The 21271-nt window shown below is 38.9% G+C and overlaps 1 pseudogene; it reads left to right on the top strand.

The window, feature by feature from the left end:
* Positions 1-20246: 20246 nt before the first annotated feature.
* On the top strand, positions 20247-21271 carry LOC149111091 (uncharacterized; annotated as a pseudogene).

Here is a 21271-nt window from a genome sequence, read left to right on the forward strand (position 1 = left end):
ACTGTTTTGGATGGTAATTTCGTCAACTAAACATAAGATTCCCACGCGTGTTTATAGCCCGTTTACATTTGTCCTTACCGAGAATGTATTTTGTCAAGGTTCTGTTAAATCCAGTTTGTGTTTTACTTTCAGTTGAATGCTTCATGTTTATAAGAGCGACGTACCTGTTGCAGTTTTCAAGACTTGATGACCTCCAAAACATTGGCTTCGATCGATTGAAAATCGTATTGTTTGGACCTGTATTTTTGAAGCTACGGGAAGCAAGGCGGAAGGAAACATTTCATACAATTACCGATTTCACATTGTCACACGTTTTAAGTCGTAACTCCAAATAACCAATGTAAATTGTTCTCAAAGTTTGCAGTGAAATTCGTCGGATAAGCGAAAAGGATGTGTTCCCTAAGCGGTCTGCAGATAATGTTACGCGGTCATATTTTCGACACTATTGCACAGAATCTTTGTCGCACTGCTGATTTCCAAACCTTCGAAAAACTCTGTGAGTCTAACAATTTTGTTATCATGTAATTCTAGAGGATTAATCTTTGACTTTCATCTAAATCGAAAGAGAAATAAGTGTTGGTTAGCGGTGTACAGTTGCGATCTATTTACATATCAGTATAATGCTTCTTGATCATGACAGGATCACACGACTTTGCCGGTTATGTTATAAATATTGTGGGATTGGAAGATATAGGTTGTCGGTAGTATTTCTACAAATTTCTGGTTAGCTTTAAGCAGAAAATTTATGAAAATAGCGTTCGAAAGTCTGCGGAACAAATTCCAGTGAGAGTTCTTCAATGGTTCTCTCAGATGCAATTCGCTTGTTTCGGTTCGACAAAATCAACCATCGTTTACGTCTTTATTGCACCATTAGCCGATCATCATCAGTAAATTGTACAGTATATCTTTCTTTAAATCTGGGATATTGCTGCAACAGCCGATAGCACCTCTGGACGGCGTTTTCTGCACACTTTTCAAATGTGTATTGCACCATCCTGAAGGAAATGAGAGGAAATGAGATATCCAACCTTCCTGGGTAGACGTCACAAGAGCCGCTGGACCCATTCTCCTCAAACTTGGTCGTGAAACAAAATGGCGGTGTTTTGGAGCTACTTTTGAGATTTTGTCGTGGCACAGAAAATCGAAGATTTAACGGAATTCAAAAATTTTTTCACAGAACTATTTCAAATAATAAGTAGATTCGTTCTAGCGAAAAAAATTTTGGGGGTTAGGTGCACTTTAATTACAAAATAATGTTTAAGAAACATCTTACCTTTCAGAGAATTTTGTAATCTGCACTGTCTGGCCAGTTCATATATTTGACAAGTTGACACTGGGCATGTTTGTAAATTTGTGCACTTCAACATCACATTACTATGTAGTAGCACTGGTCAACTAAAAACAGCATAATTTGGTTAATTTATATACACTGTACATTATTAGGTTGAAATATTGGTGTAGGTTGTTGCACATCAACAGATACAGAAACTATTTGCACCTGAATCATAACAAGTGAAAAAGCGTGCATGAGACATTTACATGTACATGTAACAGCCCTCCACCTCAGAGCCATCACAGATATGATATGATATTTTTAAACTCTCTGAAATTTCAGATTATTCAAGATTAACATATGCACATACATCATCTGGGGCAACCCTAACACACTGAATTTGGAAAACGAAATCCGGAATCCAGAATCTGGAATCCGGAATCTGGAATCCGGAATCCGGAATCCGGAACCGAAAACCAGAATCTGGAATCCAGATATTATGAATGATGATAGAAATAATTCACTTCAGCAATGTCTAATAAATAAATATGAGCAAAAATTATTTTGTTATTTATTTTCTTGGCTTTACTTCAGCCACAGACTGTAATTGCTAAAAAATTATTGACTAGTTCTGAACAAACCCTTAGCTATATATCTGGCCCGGTTGTTCAAAAGCTGCATAAAGCTATCCATTGGGTACATCACTATCCAGTCAGGGTTACTGATTTTTTGGGTGGATAGAGTTACTCATAGCCTGCAAGCAGGCTCTAGTATCTGTCTCTAGTGTCTGAGCAGGCTAAATAGGTGTCTAGTGTTTTTTGCATTGGCATGTCACCAAGAGCCTTCATGCGGCTTTGCCACTCACGTCCCCAGCCCAAACACGAGAGCCTGCTCATAGGCTGAGTTACCAATCTTTTGTTCAAGCTGGCCCTGGCGAGAGCCCACTTCTTGTCTAGATCAGATTGCTCTGAGAAGACTGGTGAGCAGCACATTAACAACAAGCTATTATAGGCTATTGCAGTGAGTTTCTGGCAGTCTTTTAGCATCTTTTAACAACATGTGGTCTGATCTGTTAGCAAGTGAGAAGCAGACGGAAGTAAGTGTGCAACATTTCTACAAATTATTTTAATATGATGGCCGCCAAGAATATGACATGCTGATTTGTCACAGTATCAGTGTGGAAATTGTGTTAATCTGGAATTGGTCTCGTATCTATTGGAAAAATCAAATTTCAGATTTAGACCAGATGGGTTAGCCTTTGGACTTTGAAAGTGGGGGGCGTGACCGTCAATGTAGAGGGGGCTGCCACTGACAGATATCCTGTTCTCTATGACATTTTCTATTTTGTTCAGTATCTACTAGACATATAAAAGGATAAATTTATACTTCTGGTAAATTGAAGATCACTTATTAAACAAAATGGCAATTACCAGCAAGCTTATTTTAGACGCTCTCTAGGTGCTTGGAATAAAATTAAGACGCACTTTACTGAGATTCTCATAATCATAGCCCTCACTAGAAATAACGGTCGCACGATTTCAACAGACGGAGAATTTTTGTTTCAAAAAAGGTTAAGTTTGAGGTCCTTTTTACTTGGCAGCTTACTTTTTACAGTCGAAAAGCTAAGCAAAACAATTTTCGCGTATTTGAAGAACTTATTTTCTTTGATTTGCGGATTCCAGTTTTTGGTTCCAGATTCCCGATCCCGGTTTCTGGGTTTTAGGGTTGCCCCATCTTTAACAGAGTGTTTGTTTCACATTCAGTTTACACATGGCTGTTATCCAGCATAGGCAGACTTATAAGTTTTCCTTCAAAAATATATTGCAACAACTATTGCATCTTTCATTACCTATTCTTGTGATGAAATGACACAAAATCCAAGAACAAAAGTCATAAGCATAAAACTAACTTACGTGGTGCTTACAGTTCCTCTTACTGTCTGCATATGCCGTCCACAAACTGGTGATGCCTGGACAATGTACTCATTATTTTTGTGATCACACCTTTTAAAACGTCACTGTTATATAATTTGTCCTGAAAAAGCAATACATGAAATGTTATGCCTTTGGCACTCACCAAATACCTTTACATGATGTATAATGTACACCATATCAACATTCACAATTCTTTGTACTTTCATTGTAACTCTTTTGTGTCATTTTCCCTCACTTGAAGACAGGACTTCCACATTAGGTGATAATTTGCCTCTGGAATCTCTATGAATTCACAGGGAGTGATAACAATTAAATCGTGACTAATTTTAGCAAAGGAGTCGTTCAAATGTCAGATTTTAATGCTAAGTTTATACAGTAACTTTACATTACTCTTTGTATATATATATAATCTCTCAATTATTGCACCTATAGACAGAAGGTGTGCTGGGGGAAGAAATGTTCTAACCTTTCTGAACTTTTCCCCCCTGTAATAGGATGACTATTATGAACCACAGTTTGTAACCAACACCAACATCAGGTTATGTATACACATGTATATTTTGTTGTCATCTGTAATCATAAAAAATAAAAATTTAAAATCCTCCATAAAGTTCATACTCAATAACACTGCTATATGTAGCGCTGTTACTGCTGCCCTTAAGACACTTTGAACACAAAGGAACGGTAATTATGCATCTTAATCGACATTAGTTGGGATAAATAAAAAAGAGGTCTTCTGCACTATCAGTGCACCAAGTTAAAAGTTGAATGGAGACAGCTAACATGCCAAATGAATGATCAATAATTATTGATATTCTTGCATGCTACGATTAGCTTCTTATGCTTTGTTTTTATGTACAGTATTATATCTCTGAATACAACAAACCAACTTTTTTAAATTTATTTTGTAAGGATCATCAATAAAACCACCATTGAATTTTCAGTTTTTAAACACTTCATCCTGCTTCACAATAATACTATTCTATCCATAATTAAGCAGGCAGATCATAAACTTATATAAAACCCCACAGTACATGTAGGTTAATTTATAACATATGCCAGTCTGTCAAACTCACAACTGATCTCATAATATGTACTGTATAACAAAACTAACTTGAACATAACAAAACAGTCTTTCTCCCTGTTAAGACAGTAGTTGATAATCAAAGGGGACTCTTCGAGTCACAACTGAAATTTTTTGATCAAATCCAGGGGAAATTGGAGTAAACCGACTCGAGTTAGCGGGGTTCTACTGTACAAGTTGACTGCGGGAAATTTTGTCACGAACAAAACTTTCTTCAACATGTTTCAAAAATCACACTGGTTAAAGTTTGCAAGGTGACGAAAACATTCCATGAGCAAACGTCTACACAGATGAATGTAGCCAGTAAAACAAGCCATTTGGTTAAAAATGTTGAATCATTTCCTGCTAAACAACAAACCATATTCCCAATTGAACGTATAAATTCCATTGAGTCCAAATGTGCATATATCAGCCATTCAGATTGGCTAATCTGAACAAAGGGCATGTTTGTGTTTCACCAATAGGTGACTCTTTAAGAATAAGACTCGTACCAGGCCCCCGACACGCAAAATAACGCCTTGCAGCTTCGAATGTTTACAAAATCGAAGGTGACAAAGGTTTTTTAGGCTTTTTCCAAGGTAAATCGTCTTAAAAATCACGTATTTATGCAGGAATTCCTAAGACACTTGTTGATTTATGTTTTATTTTATGAATGTTGTGCGTTCTTTTGTGAATTATGCGATTTTTCATGAATTGTGCGATCGGATGTGATTTGAGATCGATTGTGCGAAATCGCACCATCGCGTAATATCAGAAGGCCTGTCAGTTAGGATTTGGTGAGCTACTGTGCTGTAGGTATGGTGGAAAATAATAGATTATCAGAAATGAAGGTTCCTGAGACATCTTGACAGCACTGAGAGGAATTAATATATAAATTCACAAAAGAGGGAGAAGTTCTTGCCCTGTCCAGTTCTCTGTAATAAAAATATCATTTACATACAAGTCATTTATTATATATGGTTTGTGTTTAAAGCCGATATAATGTACACTCTGATTGGCCAATTCCAGTGCATTATTTACATTTACATGGTATACCTCGGTAAAATCATAAAACATTGCGTCCAACTAAATAAAAAATATAAAAAAAGAAAAAGAAATGCCTAATTCATAACAATTTAAAATACTCAACACTAAAACCAATGTAATTCTTTACTTGAAAATTATTCTCCCGTAATGCCCATGGGCCAGTTACAGGCATGCTAAAAAGTCCTAACACAAAGTAAAAGGAAATTAAGAAAACTATTGCTTTTTTCCGGAGAATTTTAGCGACTGAAGACAATGATGGAACACTCTGAGTGCATTCTATCAACCTGATGAGATAAAATTTAAGGAGAATAGAGAATTCACAAAGTTATATCACAAACGGATTGGTACAGGACAGGACAAAGGAAACTGTACAGCCAGGAAGAAATTGAAACTTTCTTCAACGAGCAAAAAAGTATGCATGCACAACAAAGAAAACAGTCAGTGACATTCATTTAATAAGTTAGTTAATAAAAAATTAATGTGAAGAAGAGAGCAGAGAGAGATAGAGTGGAGATAGGAGAGTGCTCTCTCCAACTGAATTGTGTATATATGTATGTAAAAGTTATTCTTATTACCGAGAAATGGTCAGGGCGACAACTTCTATTACACTGTTCAATTTACCGAGTTAATTAGTACCATCTCACTTTTTAGGAACATTTCCATATTAAGTGCAAATACCGCATTGGGGAATAACCTCTTATTAAGAAAATAGGGTCCATGTACCCCCAACCAAAAGCAATGGCACAAATAAAATGAAATAGCCAATCAAAATCAAAGCAGGGCTTTATTTGCAGACAGGATTGCCATGCATAATCGTCTACTCGACATTTTGGACTATATAAGCATTTCACCAAACCGAACTAATTGGACAGACAACAAAATAAAACGAGGAAATCTACGTTATAAACACGAGATGCATATCACTACATCTGAGCTCGAGTATCAACAGCAAATCCCTTCTCAATGAAAGGTGACGGAATAAAAGAGAGGATAAAGAAAATTCATTTAAGCTTGCAGTGTTAAAGTTTAAAAATTATTCATGCTTAAATTTGAATATTACTGAGAGTCTGTATTTTTGCCAACGGCTTAATTTAGCTTTGCATTCATTTTATCGGCAGTAGCTTTACCAGTCTTCAACCAAATTAACCTTGGAATTCACAAAAGCATTTCGCCAAACCGAATAAATTGAACTAACAAAACGAGGAAATCTCCATACTTTGTAATCACAATATGCAAATATTCACATAGGAACAAAAGTAAATTTAGCAAATCCTGTTCGCTTCGGCTTAAAATGGTTTGTAGACCTTTCTTGGTTTTCAACAACAGAAGAAGTAATTTTAGCAGTCTACAAAGCGGCAGTGCTAACTAACTCAGAGAAAACTTCAAAACTCGCCTGGCCGTGTTTACAAGTACGGTTTTGGTTAAGCTTATTTTTAGACGTGAGGTTATAAGCTTAAGTTGACGACGAAAATCGACAGAAAACTTAATTTGTTTACAACTTACAGCAACCTCCAAAGCAACCCACGTGTTATTGTTTAGAGACGAGCGAAATTAAAACGATGCAATTTTTAAAATCTCTTGCAGCATGGCTTCAAATAAGGAAGACTTTTAATGGATTCCAATTGAAAATAAGCTTAGCTAAGCCTATATCGCCGAGGCCACTTGTTAATTTTCATAGCAAACACAACAACAAGAGTCACTTACCGCAAGTTCGCAATTCAGTTCGGCCAGTGTAAATCTTCCAGGCAGAAGCTTGCAGCAAAAGTTGTGAAGACTGAACTGACGTTATATTTTCGATAGATCAACGAATCAACCCCTTCTTTCCGCTACGTTTACTGTTTTGTAATTTCTGTGATTTCTCTAAAACACTCGGGTACATTTGATTTCTCTTGTTCATCACCTGACCAAATCATGTGACTTTTGAATTTTCTTGCACGGCTGCACAGCATCACGTTCGTGCAAATTTTGAACTTGGCCATGGGGAGTTCTGCAGTCCTCTGAATCAGTTTGTCGGGTACTTTTGCCTCCTTTCTATAGCCCTCGTTAGCTTTGGTTCACGGCATTCTTCGGTATTATTTCACCTCCTTTCTCTAGCCCTTGACTAGCTATAATTCACGGCATTGTTCAGTACTGTTTCGCCTCCTTCCTCAGCGCTAGCCCACTCAGTCTTTTTCGCGATCTTCTTCGCTACTTCTTTGCCTGTTAATTCCTGCTTTCAATTTTTTTGCTTCAGTGCAACCCTGTCTTAAAAACATTAGATCAACCTCCGCTATCGTTTTTCTTTAAATATCCCGCCAAGAAAAATGGCATTCTCCCGCTACAAACCGAGGGTGCATGACTCTGTCACCCTATTAGCTGGAGTATGACGGCCATCTTGCGCGACTCCGTTGTCGTCGTCATCGCCGTCGTCGTCATCGCCGTCGTGCGTATGCGCCCACGAGCAATACCGCTAGCCATGATAACCATGAGAAAATCAACTCATGGGTTTCCTTTTCTTCCCTATATGGGTATGGGGCTCCGCCTGGCAGCCCTTCGGGCCACCGGAGCTCCGGTAAAAATTATGTCCAAAGGAGTGTTCCACATTGCTCAGTGTGGTGTTTGCGGAACAAACAGAGACTGGATTTGACAACACAACGTTTTAATCCGCCATTCTAGATGGTCTCTTCTATTCAAGCACATGGTCACTTCCAAATAAGGAAATACCATATATGGACATACACTACATCCCTCCCTAACTTAATAAAGAGCTCCACAAAGTCTAATAAAAAAAACATATGAACTAATCTTGGCTCTTTCAGTTCAATGTCTCAAAACAAATGAATAAAATGTCGACAATTGATACACGATAAACAGTCTTCAGAGTTCAGTCACTTTTGGCAAATAAAGTCCTTCATCCACTTAGGGCTCTCTCTTTTTCTGACTGGACGACTATCTGGCTTTTCTGGAACTGCAGAAGGTACAGTTTGTCTTTGGGAATCCGGCTGAATTTCATCCATTGAATCTTGCTCGAAACTAGCTCCTTCTTTGGGTGTGTCAGTTGTTTTTGATGGAGCCGGGGGCTCAGTTCCTGAAGCACCTGGGTCTACAAACTTCTTCATGTGACCAGTATTCCTCATTTTACTTTGGCCAGAAGAATTCTCAATGATAACTGCATTTCCATTCTTCTCTACTACTCGATACGGCTCGAGCTCAAATGTTGGTGACAACTTGTTCTCGCGGTTCTGACGTAGCAGGATCATGTCGCCCTCTGCAATGTCACTTGTTGTGGCATGTCTCTTTGAGTCAGCATACTCTTTCTCTCTTAGCTTCCTGCGAGCATACCTTTCTCTGAGAAGAATTTGCCACTCTGCTTCAGTAGCCTGATCACGAGAAGGTTTAACCTGTGGCAACTTATCTCTTAACTTTCTGCCCATAAGGAGCTCAGCTGGAGATAGTGAAGTGACTGTATGGGGAGTGCTGCGATACTGGAAAAGAAAGTCTTGTACTTCTCTCTTCCAATCTTTGCTTTGTAGTTGTGCTATTCGGATTGCCTTCAGGAGGGTTTTGTTGAGCCTCTCTACTTCGCCATCACTTTGAGGCCAATACGGGATGCCCTTCTTGTGATCAATCGATAAGTACTCGAGGAATCCTTCAAATTCTCGTGAAGCAAACGGTGGACCATTATCACTTCTGAGGGTTTCAGGCAAACCATGAGTGCGAAACATGCTCTCCATGCATTTGATCCCATTTCCTGCATCTGTCTTGGTCAGAAAAGCTATTTCTGGCCACTTAGAATAATAGTCAACTACAACGAGCAAGTGTCCCTTCTTTGGAATCTCTAGTAAGTCCACAGCAATTTCACTCCATGGGCCTTGAGGCAGTGGTGTTGACCTTATTGGTTCTGGCTTTGGTCTGGGTCCAACCAGCTGGCATGGGTAGCAGGCTCGGATTAACTTTTCAACTTGTTTGTCAAGGTCTGGCCACCATACTTTCTCTCTTAATCGAGATTTCGTTCGCACCATCCCTTGGTGACCCTCATGAGCCAGTTGAATGGTCTGGTTCCACAACTTTTCTGGAATGACAACTTTGTTTCCTCTCATAACCAGCTGTCCCATTATCCAGAGTTCATTTCTAACAGCTTTGTAGGTTGTTCCTTGGAGTTTCGACCAATCACCAGAAGTTATGGCATGGCGAACCAGTTGCAGGGTAGGGTCTCGCTCTGATTCTCTCTCAACTTGGCGGGGTGCTAATGCTGCAGGTATGGCATCAGCAACTATGCTGCGTGCATATTCTTCTGTCTGCTTGATGGCTGCATCAGGAGTACTATCTACTGGCAATCTGCTCAATGCGTCAGCGGCGTTTTCTCTGCCAGGGATGTGTCTGATGCTAAACTTGAACTGCTGCATGTATAACAACCATCTTTCAATTCTGGCTGAAGGTGGTTTTGAATGTGGACCAAACACAGTGACCAGCGGCTTATGGTCAGTGCAAATTTCGAACTCATTTCCATGGATGTACAGGAAGAACTTCTCACAGCCCCACTTCACCGCCAGTGCCTCCCTCTCAAACTGAGAATATCTGCTCTCAGGTGGAGTTAGTTTTCGGCTAGCATAGTGTACAGGTCTGTACAGGCCATCAGCTTGCTTTTGTTCCAAGACAGCTCCGATACCTACTGGTGAGGCGTCTGTGGTGACACGGGTCTCCTCTCCTTGTTTGAAGAATGCCATGACTGGTGCCTGCGTCAGCTGCATTTTGACTGCTTGGAAACCCTTCTCTTCAGCAGTGCCCCATTTCCATTTGGCATGTGATTTGGTTAGATCCCACAGTGGGCTGGCAATGATCGCGAAGCTTGGAATGAACCTTGAACAATATTGTGCCAAACCAAGGAAGCTTTGCAGCTCTGACTGGTCCTTTGATCTTGGTGCTTGCACAATGGCTTCAACTTTGTAACCAGATACTTGTAATCCCTCGTCAGTTAACACGTTACCAAGGTACTCCATGCTATTCATGCCGATCTGGCACTTTTCATAATTCAGTGTTAAGCCACTCTCTTCCAATTTCTTCATGACTTGATTCAACCTTTCGTCATGTTCTTCTTCAGAAGCGCCAACTACACGGATATCATCATGAATATTGTGAGCGCCAGGGCAATCTTTGAGTATCTGCCAGATGATGTGTTGGAACTTCTCAGTGGCCATATTGACACCAAATATCAGACGTTTGTAGCGGTAAAGACCATTAGGTCCTGCAAAAGTGGTAATGTCTCTTGACTCTGGAGCAAGTTCTACTCGGTGAAATGCCATGTTCAAATCTAACTTGGAGAACACTTTTGCCCCTGAAATTTCTTGCAGTGTCTCTTCAATGGTAGGCACAGGGTGTTTTTCTCTTAATATCGCTCGATTGGCTTGTCTCATATCTAAACATATGTGAACATCACCATTTGGCTTTTCGACACTAACAAGGGGGTTAATCCAACTTGTTGGACCGTTCACTTTCTCTATCACATCAAGCTTCTCAAGTTCCTCTAGTTTGTCAACAATCTTTTGTTTCCTGCTGAACGGAATTCTTCGCATAGCTTGAGCAACTGGGGTGACACTTTCATCTACATGCAGTTTTAATTGGAAATTTCTCAATTTTCCAAGACCAGTAAACACTTGAGGGTACTTTGCCTTAGGGGCAGCCTTCTTATCAGTAACATCTTTGAGCTGACAAGCGTTCACAGAAACACCCACTTTCAAGACACCTAATTCTTCAGAAGAGCTCCCGCCCAGCAATGTGTCTGCGGAGCCTGGCATTACGAAGAACTCAGCTTTCAACGACGTTTGTGTATTAGGTACACTAATGTTTAACATGCATTTTCCTCTAAGCTTTAACGGCTGCTGAGATGCATAAGCATAAACTTTCCTGTCAGTCTCTAACAACTCTAGCTTTCCATTGGACACTTTATCAAACACTTGCTCAGACATTAAGTTGCAGGTAGCACCTGAGTCTATGATGACATTGACAGGTTCACTTTCAATCATAAGAGGTAAAGTGTTTGACTCACCATCTGAGGTGCTAAAGACATAGAATCCATCATCTTTACTGACTTCGCTTCCTTCCACGTCATCTTGGTCAGGCTGGTCGCCTATGGTTCGTACGCCTTCTCATTTTCTTCCAGATTTGCCTCTTCCTTTGCCATGTTTATCCTGTTTCGTGTGACAACAGACCTCCATGTGCCCACGTTTTCCACATTTGCGGCAAGTATGGTTACGAGAAACTTTACAATCTTTCGCCATGTGACCTGTCTTATCGCATCTCCAACATTTGCCTTGCCATGGCTGCTTGCTCTTCGCTCCTTTATCGCCCTTACTTCGGTCTTCCCAGGTACAATTCAGTTTCTTTGCTTACGAGAACCAAGGCATCCTTATGGTGATAGGTGCTCATGATTTCCAGAAGTCTGGTCAGACTAAGGTTTTCTTCGTGGTAGAATTTGCCCTTCAGTTCCTTATTCGTGATATGCGAAATCACAATATCTCTCACCTGGTTATCTTCTTCACCATAGTCACAGTGTTCCGCTAAACATTTCAAACGCGTAACGAAGTTGTTGATCTTTTCGCCCGGATTCGGCTGGCTGGCAAGCAGTTTTTGTCTCGCTAGAGGTACATTCTTCACTTTGAAATGGTCCAAGAGACACTTCATCGCTTTATCGAACTCTTTGTTGTCTCCTCGCACTTCAGCTGAATACGTTTTGAAAATTTCACGGACTCCAGGTCCTGCGAGATGTAGAAGTAGAGCTCGCTTTTGCACTTTGTCTTCAACCCCCGAAGCTGCCACAAATAGTTCGAACTCAGCTTTCCACTTGTCCCAGCGTTGAGCCAGTGTGGCTGGTTCCCCAATGCAGTCGAAGGGAGATATGCACGGTAATCCACTTAATGTGACCGCCATCCTTGTCGCCAAAATGTGGTGTTTGCGGAACAAACAGAGACTGGATTTGACAACACAACGTTTTAATCCGCCATTCTAGATGGTCTCTTCTATTCAAGCACATGGTCACTTCCAAATAAGGAAATACCATATATGGACATACACTACACTCAGTGTGTTTCACTCTGGTTTACTAAGTTCTTATGCTCACATGACCTGGTACAGATGTCTTTCATTGTAGGTGTTATAGCTGTTTTGTCAAACCCAATACTACTTTGATCGGTTGTATCTGTTTTACTATACAATAAGATAACATATTTTTTATTGTGCTATTCATAGTGGGATTTAATTAATTAAATGTTATTTGAAGAACACAATGCAACTGGTATCTGCATTTTTAGGAGAATTTCTTGTACACACATTCATTCACTGTAATCACATTCCTGGCCATGTTGCACTTGTTGCATATCAGCTTGACAACCACAAATCAAGACATGTGCAGTACACCTTTCATTTTGAAAGGACCTGTCCATGTTTGTGAACAAGACAATTGCAAATATAATAGGTTTTTAAGCTCTTTAATGCTGACCAAAGTGTATCTTCCAAATGAAAGGGGTATCCCATGCAAATCCTCAAAGTTAAATTAAAAATATGTCAAAGCTGTGCTTTGACATCTTTAAAACTGTAACAAACAACAATTGTAGTAACAATGATGTAATACATCAAGCATGAAAGACTGTGTTTAACCACATTTCCAAATATGAAGAGTCTTTAAGATATAACACACAGCTGAGAATTTTTGACAAAATTTGAGGTGTTGGAAATGTGATGGAATGTGGTCTTCGGTGTTTGACACACTATATACACAAGTACACCTATCTTCTCAATTGAAACTAAAACTAAGGAGATACAGACAACTTAAAATTACAACATCTATGTCAAATAAGATCAGATATCTAAACACCATCACAGTTATGATTTACATTGTTTAAACTTGATGAGTTATTGATGAGTTTGAGAAAATTATTTGAAAATGCTTCTGCAAGTGAATTTTTAAGAGACATATTGGGCATTGTTTCACGTCAAGAGTAAAAATAATGAACAATGTATTAAATTACATTACGTTGCATCAAATGTACATTCTCACAAAAACCAAAGCACTTCCTGGAATATTAGTTAACGACAAATACACATTTTTTGTTCAGAATTTATATTTTGTAGAACTGTATAGGCTCGATCCAATAAGCATATTCTGAGTACAGTGTCTTCTATTTGATGGTAAATTTTAACTGTAATCAAGTGAACATAATTTGCAACACACTGCTTACCAACGCTTTCACCAAAGTGTGCTTCTGTCAGTTCCTTGACTTGTGGCCAGCAGACACAGTGGTTGTTGGATTAGTGTTATTAAATACTGCAGGGCCTGGATTGTTCTCCACATCATTCACTTCCCCTTACAAGCAATGGGATGTAGACAAAATGTAGGCCATCATTTCTGTACATGTCCAGAATTTGTTTCAATGTTGTCAAGTAAAACACATTTAGCCAAGACATGGTAAGAATCCATCCCCGTTGAACATGTGATAAAGCATCCTTCGCTTTCTCGACCGGTATTGTACAATTGATGTCCGCATACTCGCAGTTAATATTGCCATGTAGTTAACAAACACCTCAATACATGTAAGTTCAGCAGTTTGACTGCATTCACAGCTGCTCAGAATACCTGCACAGTGCAAATACATGTACATGATTTACCTGATAACAGTAGAGTCCAATAACTGACACTCGCTTGGATAAAGAAGGTGGGTGCTTGCAAACGCAAATTCTTCTCCCGTGCAATCCACACTGAACACAAGCTGAGCCTGGATAAGTTAATGGCTTGCGTGAGAAAAACAAATCTTGTATTGCTGAAGAAATTTTCTCACGAAGATCTAACTGAAATAACAAAGAGAACACGAAGAAAGAGAATATAACAAAAACGGGGCAAAGCAATTTAGAAATGGAAAATAACCTACCTTGACTTGCGATGCTAAGCTGTCAAAAAATATCTGAAATATTACATGTACACAGCAATGGCTGCCGTATCGAATGATCATGTCATATAAGCCTACTCGATTTCTCCCAGAAGACCTCATGATACGTGACACGTAGACAAATAAATTCCATGATGGTAGCATAGTGGAGGCTGAAGCCCCCACAAAAAGGAAAGGTAACCACCAACAGCCAGAAACCTCTGGTGTAATATCTTGTCGTAAATTTTCAGTTAGTGTGATAAGTAGTCAAAAGGATGATGCAAGGTGAGAGACCTGATTATCTAACAGTGCTGCGACAAGTTGAAATTTCTTTGAATAGTAGCGATTTTCCACCTTTTAAATTAAAACCCCTTCAAGTAAAATTTCTCAAGTACATTCTCAAGGGTCAAGATGTCGTTGGGATTTTACCTACAGGATTTGGGAATTCGTTGATGTTCCATCTTCTACAGTATTTTCTGCTTGGTAAGAAAACCAGAAAATATTATAATTGTCGTGTGCCCTTTGAATTTAATAATAGAGGATCATTTGAAAGTTTTGAATAGCAGAGGAATCGCTGCCAAATATGTCTGCTGGTAAGGGCCAAGATAAAGTCACGGAACAGTTGTTTTCAACTGTGCCAAGTTATGACGGAGATGATGATGAACAACCCTGAGGACATACTAGATGGGCAATGTTCAATTATTTTTGCCCATCTAGAGGCCCTTTTGAGCAAGGAAGGACAAGACCTGGAAGGAAGGGCAAGTCTTTCAGGAGAATGTAGCCACTTGGGTAATCGATGAGGCTCACTGTGTTGAATTATGGGAAAAGTTACAATGATGTCTGCATATGACCGGTGCATGCAGTGTTTAATGAAGGCAATATCTAGGATAGTATGTGGTCAATTTCTGTTTTTATTACACCCATTTTAAATCACTGGTGATCCTGGCAATCTGATCGGCTCTCAAAAGTGCAATTTATTCTCAAATCACACCATTTTTTGCGCTAAATCACATCTTTTTTAAACCATTCAAAGCATTCAAAGGTGCAATTCATGGAATGGACATAACAGGATTCTTGGATGGAGCTGCAATTGCTAATCGTGCCAGTCCTGATCAAGACTTCTGATTTTAGTACCCCTTACAGTCAAACCGGATGTTCTTTTTATGGGAACTTTGCAAACTTCCACCAGAACATTGGTATTTTGATTGACAGTTTGAGTCAAGCAAGTTGCAGCCTGCATGAGCAAGTTGCTCAGTTCATTTGGTACCTTGTGGCAAGAACTCAATGAGATTTTCCAAAATGTTTCAAGTGTTACTTCAATATTTTGAAGACAGGTTTGTGAGTTTTTATGTGGATGAGCCACAGAGCAAATACCAAGATACTATCGATCATGTGAAAAAAAGCTGTACCGTTTCTTCAAGGCATTGACAACCAACAAATCGTAATATCATACAAAGGTCTTTTTTGCAAACATTTATTAATATTGACAGGAACGACAGTTTACATGTCTCCGAAACTTTTAGGGACGCTTTGCCTTGTGTTCATTCCTTCTATGCAGGCTTTCCAAGGAAATATGTTCCCACATTGAAGGAATTTGTTGACAATATTGGATACCGGCTGTTTGAGGCGATAATTCAACTTCTTCTGTGATTTATGCCTGTTTTGAACCAGATGTCTCCAGGGCAATTATTTTCTCCCTTTTCTCAAGCATAGTGGTATGATTATAATGTATGTTAGCCATCATAAGCCACAGTAAGAATTTCGATTTTTTTCTTTTTTTTTAATTTTGATTTGGTTTTTGCCTTTAAAAGGCATAATTATAATAAAGTACAAAAATTAAATAAGAATACAGTGAAGAAACGAAAAACAAAATACTACAAAAACTAAATGTAAGGCAAGACAGACATCTGGATATGGACAACGCAAACTTTCCCCAACAGCCAACTCTAGAAGTCTCGTAAGAGCGGCTTCATTAATACATTATTTAAACCTTTGTACATACCAGATGTCCAGTCTGAAATTAAGGTATTATTGTATTTATTTGCACATGGACTGTTTATCTGCATCATTCCTTGAGCTTTACCGTGACTAAAATTCTTCCAGCAAACAAAAATAGTACAGTACAAAGTACACGTGGGTGGAGATTGGGCGGCCATGTTGTGCGGCCACGCAAACCAGGTCTCCAGACTATACTGTCTCCTTCTCGTCCTAAGCCTCATCAAAGTGGGTTGGTTACATCCTCAAAATGATGTTAAGGATCTTTGCCATTCATCGCTCGATGCTATAACTCAAACAGCTCGGGGGGATGAGTTTTCACCTAGCTTAGACTGTACGATTTTAACAAACAACAGACGCCATCTTGGACTCAACAAACTCAAAGTCAAAGGCTACTCAAACATAAGAGTTAGTTGCTACCCAAATGCTGTGCCCACGTTCCAGTTAATGCGCCTAACAACCAGTGGAGGTGTATGCCCAAACCCCGGTCCTCCTACGACAAAACCTAGCTGTCAAATGTGCTCAAGAACAATCGCTCACAACAACCGAGCATTACACTGCAACTTGTCTGGTCTAAACTATCACATGAAATGTGGTCAAGTGACAGCCAAGGAATACAAATCTATTCAATTAAGAGACCCGAAGACATGGATTTGCAACAGCTGTTTATTAAAGCAACCCCAGTCGGCCTGTGGATTTGACGAATCTGATCTGCTAACAGCTTTACCTTTCAGTTCATTGTCAGACGACTCACTTTCCTCAGTGATCGGCATTCAAACACCACCGCTTTCAGATGTACTTCCCAAAGATGCCCTTAGCCAGATGTACAATCTTCAAGATCAATTTCCTTGACAATCTTGGCATCATTGCGTGTTATGCATTCCTGATCTGCCTGCTCAGAAATTGTGTTATAACCCTCACTGTTGAGTGAATTTGTAATGGCTCGGATGAATCATTTTGTCCTTCCCTCTGAGTAATCCAAGGCTGAACATTTTTCACATTTTATGCAGCTGATCCATTTAAAATTATCTGATTGATGATTTACCAAGGACTATCATCACTATCAATTCAGCTGTATTCTGGGTCATATCTAGGGTAAAAAATAGGTACGCAGTGCGTACATGGTCAGACATGTAATGTCTGGGGAAGGAGAAGTTTTGTAGTGATCCTTTGTCATTTTATTTCAAATATGAGCAATGCATGTATTAATGTAAAACCAACTACTAAAACAAATTTATTGAAAGACAGTGAGGCTTTAAAGAAAAAGTCAAGAAAGTTTACCTCAAGTTTGATATCTTAGAGGTTTTCAGATTACTTAAATCAGAAGTGGTTTGATGAGCACTTGTTGTGTTTTGAGTATTTTCAATTAATTTATATTTTGCTGAAGGATTTATGAAAGTATTGGGTAACAATCAGTTTCTTAATACCTGTGTCTCTTTAACAACATTCTTATAAGACGTTATACATCTATCAACACAACAATGTAAACAAATCTAACAAAAGGCATCAGTTAATCAGATGGTTTGGAATATTTCTTGATCTGCTGGAAGATGTCTGAAAGCACTGAGCAATAAACAGTGTCTTGAAACCTCTGTTTCTTCAACAACATTCTTATCCGACATTATACATCTATCAACACAACAATGTCAACAAATCTAACAAAAGGTATCAGTTAATCAGATGGTTTGAAATATTTCTTGATTTGCTGAAAGCATTGAGGAACAAACAGTTTTTTGATACCCGTGTATGTTCGACAACACTCTTATAAATTCTGAAGTTATACGTCTATCAACACAACAGTGTAAACAAATCTAACAAAATGTGTCAGTTCATCAGATGGTTTGGAATATTTCTTGATCTGCTGAAGGATGTCTGAAAGCACTGTGTAACAAACAGTTTCTTAATACCAGTACAGTCCAACCTCGATTATCCAAACTTTTTTTCTGGTCCCGTTTTTTCATGAATATTGATGAGCTTTGATCTTAAAAACTTTAAGAGGCCCTGCACCTAAGAAACAACCAATGATTTCCGGCTAAAAAATAAAATCGGCCTATTTTTATCTCCCAAGTAGAGGTTACCGAATACTATTTAAAAATGAATTTCTTTTGTTTCAGTTTTGCTTTAAACCAAAAATATTGAGCTGCAAAGTTTTTCCGTCTGAAAGCAGCAAAATCAGGCCGAAAATAAGCCCCCGCAAAAAACTGTTTAGAAACTGCTATCTATCGCAACACAAAATAATGAGAAAACTAGTGTTGAAGAAAAAGTCCTTTTAATGCAATATCATTCGATAAACATCAAAAATCCACCAAAGCGATTAACAAATAAAGTTTCAAATATTGCATACTAAATTAGATGGAGCGTTGGAGCTGATTTTAAAATAATCATTTCCCAAAAGTTCAACGCTTTTGAAAGCAATCACAGTGATGAATGAGACATTGAAGGGATACAAATCACGTTTCTGGAAAAACATTTTTCGGCCAAAGTATATTGACCTTGTACAAAGCGTTCAAAGTTACCGTGTTTACTGTTATCCTGCTACTTCGGCGAAACGCTTCTCTTCAGCCAGTACGGCCGTCGATAGCGTGGTAAACGCCACTTTAAACCTTGCTAGGCATTCAGAGACTATCCTGAGTAGAAGGATGCAGAATTGAAAGAGAAAGGAAGATGAAAAATACGCAGAAAAAGAAAATAACTCGAAATTACCATCTGCTAACAAAAGTTGAATCTGGAAAATGTCGTCGTGTGACAGCGGCCAATGACGTCATTTGTCACGTAAAGGTCGCAAGAGCGTGGGAAAACGAGTCTGCAATGTCCTTCGGGCAGTTAGCGGCTAGAGATCCAGTCGTGACCCATAACTCAGATCACGCTGTGGCCAAAACGGTGTGGCGGTTGGGGAAGTTTTTCTTTTTGAGTGACCATCACTTGTGAAAAATAACAACATTGTTCCACTAAACGTTTTCTGGCTGGGAAAAATTGTTTTCCTATTTGTGCATTCGTTTGGATTCCACCGCTATTGATACAAATGACGTCAATGGCCGCTGTGACATGACGACATTTTCCAGATTCAACTTTCGTTAGCAGATGGTAATTTTGAGTTATTTTCTTTTTCTGTGTATTTTTCATCTTCCTTTCACTTTTAATTCTACTTCCTTCTACTTAGGACAGTCTTTGAATGCCTAGCAAGGTTTAAAGTGGCATTTAACATGCTATCCACGGCCGTATTGGCAAAAGAGAAGTGTTTTGCCGAAGTAGCAGGATAACGGTAAAAACAGTAACTTTGAACACTTTGTACAAGGTCAATATACTTTGGCAGAAAAATGTTTTTCCAGAAACGTGATTTGTATCCCTCCAATGTCTCATTCATCACTGTGATTGCTTTCAAAAGCGTTGAACTTTTGAGAAATAATTATTTTAAAATCAGCTCTAACGTTCCATCTAATTTAGTATGCAATATTTGAAACTCTATTTGTTAATCGCTTCGGCAGTTTTTTGATGTTTATCGAATGATATTGCATTAAAAGGCCTTTTTCTTCAACACTGTGTAGTTTTCTCATTATTTTGCATTGCGATAGTAATTTCTGAACAGTTTTTTGCGGGGGCTTATTTTCGGCCTGATTTTGCTGCTTTCTGACAGAAAAACTTTGCGGCTTGATATTTTTGGTTTAAAGCGAAACTGAAACAAAAGAAATTCATTTTTAAATAGTATTCAGTAACCTCTACTTGGGAGATAAAAATAGGCCGATTTTATTTTTTAGCCAGAAATCATCAGTCGTTTCTTAGGCACAGGGCCTCTTAAGAGGTAAAAAATTCAGAAATCATGCTAAAAGTCAGGAAAAGTGTGTTTTTATAAAACAGTGCATTACCTGCTCCGCTTTCAAAAAAAAAAACTAGCGCTTGGTGACAAAAAGCATTCTGATGCGGTCAGCTGAATTTTGATCGGTTCAGTAGTTTTGTTGCTAAGGGAATGTCATGCTTGATCAGTTCAATGAGCGTGGGTTATGTAAACACATGAAGCATTCTGTGAGTCAATAGTTGAAATGCTGCAACATGTCCAGCAAGTTGCAAATAAAGATTTTCTTAATGCTCATGGCCTGGAAGACTCGCTCAATGTAGACAATGAGCTCCTGACTACAGAACAGATGTCAGATGAACAGATTTTAGCCACCATAACCGGACATTCCAATGGAAGTGAAAGTAGTGACAAGGAAGATGGTGGCCAGGAGGAGAAACAAGTTTCCAATTCATAGGCAGCAGAATGTTTCAAAAAATGCTTGTCCTGGATGGAACAGTGTTGACCCTGTTCAAGTCATGGAACTTTGCCATATGATGGACTTTGCCATGCAATCTCATTATAAAACTTACAGAAAACTACTGTTAAACTTTGTTCATTATAGTCTTCTTTTCAGATATACCTTGATCAAAACAATGTGATTAAATTGAGCAAATGTGAGTGTCCACAGGGAGCTCTTAGATGTAGCCATTCTGCAGCACTGTTCATCTACGGAATTTACAATTTGAGTCAGACAGATGTTGAATGTTCATGGAGAAAACGGAATGTACCTGATATTTCTTGGAAATCTATTGCTGAAATGTTTCCTGCAACAAAACCAGGATATACAGCCTTACTCTGACAACCAAACCAAGGAGATCAAGAAGCGCTGTATTCAGAACTCTGCACCTGTGGAAAATTCACTGGTCTATGCTGGCTGTTAAGCCCTGAGCCCAAACCTCTGAGGGATCTACCTGTCTCAACAGTGAAAGAGGTTATTTTTTCCGAAGAATTTCTCACTCTATCTACTGCTTCTGAACAGCTACAGTTTATCAGACAAAAGTTAAAGGTAGAGAGAGAAATTGTAAATCAAATCAGTTTTTTAACTGTCAGTCAGAGAAACAATCCCTCCTGGCATTTAGCGAGGAAGGGGCATTTGACTGCAAGCAATTTTTATACCCAGCCCATTTTATAAAGCTCGATTAGGCAAAGAAATTTTCATAGAGCTCTATGACTCCACAGTAGTATTTTGAATGTCTAAGCTCCATTTCTCTTGGATATGCGTACACCATA

Source organism: Orbicella faveolata, unplaced genomic scaffold (genome assembly GCF_042242905.1).
Source record: "Orbicella faveolata isolate gen_17 unplaced genomic scaffold, um_ofav_v1 contig_24, whole genome shotgun sequence".
NCBI lineage: Eukaryota > Metazoa > Cnidaria > Anthozoa > Scleractinia > Merulinidae > Orbicella > Orbicella faveolata.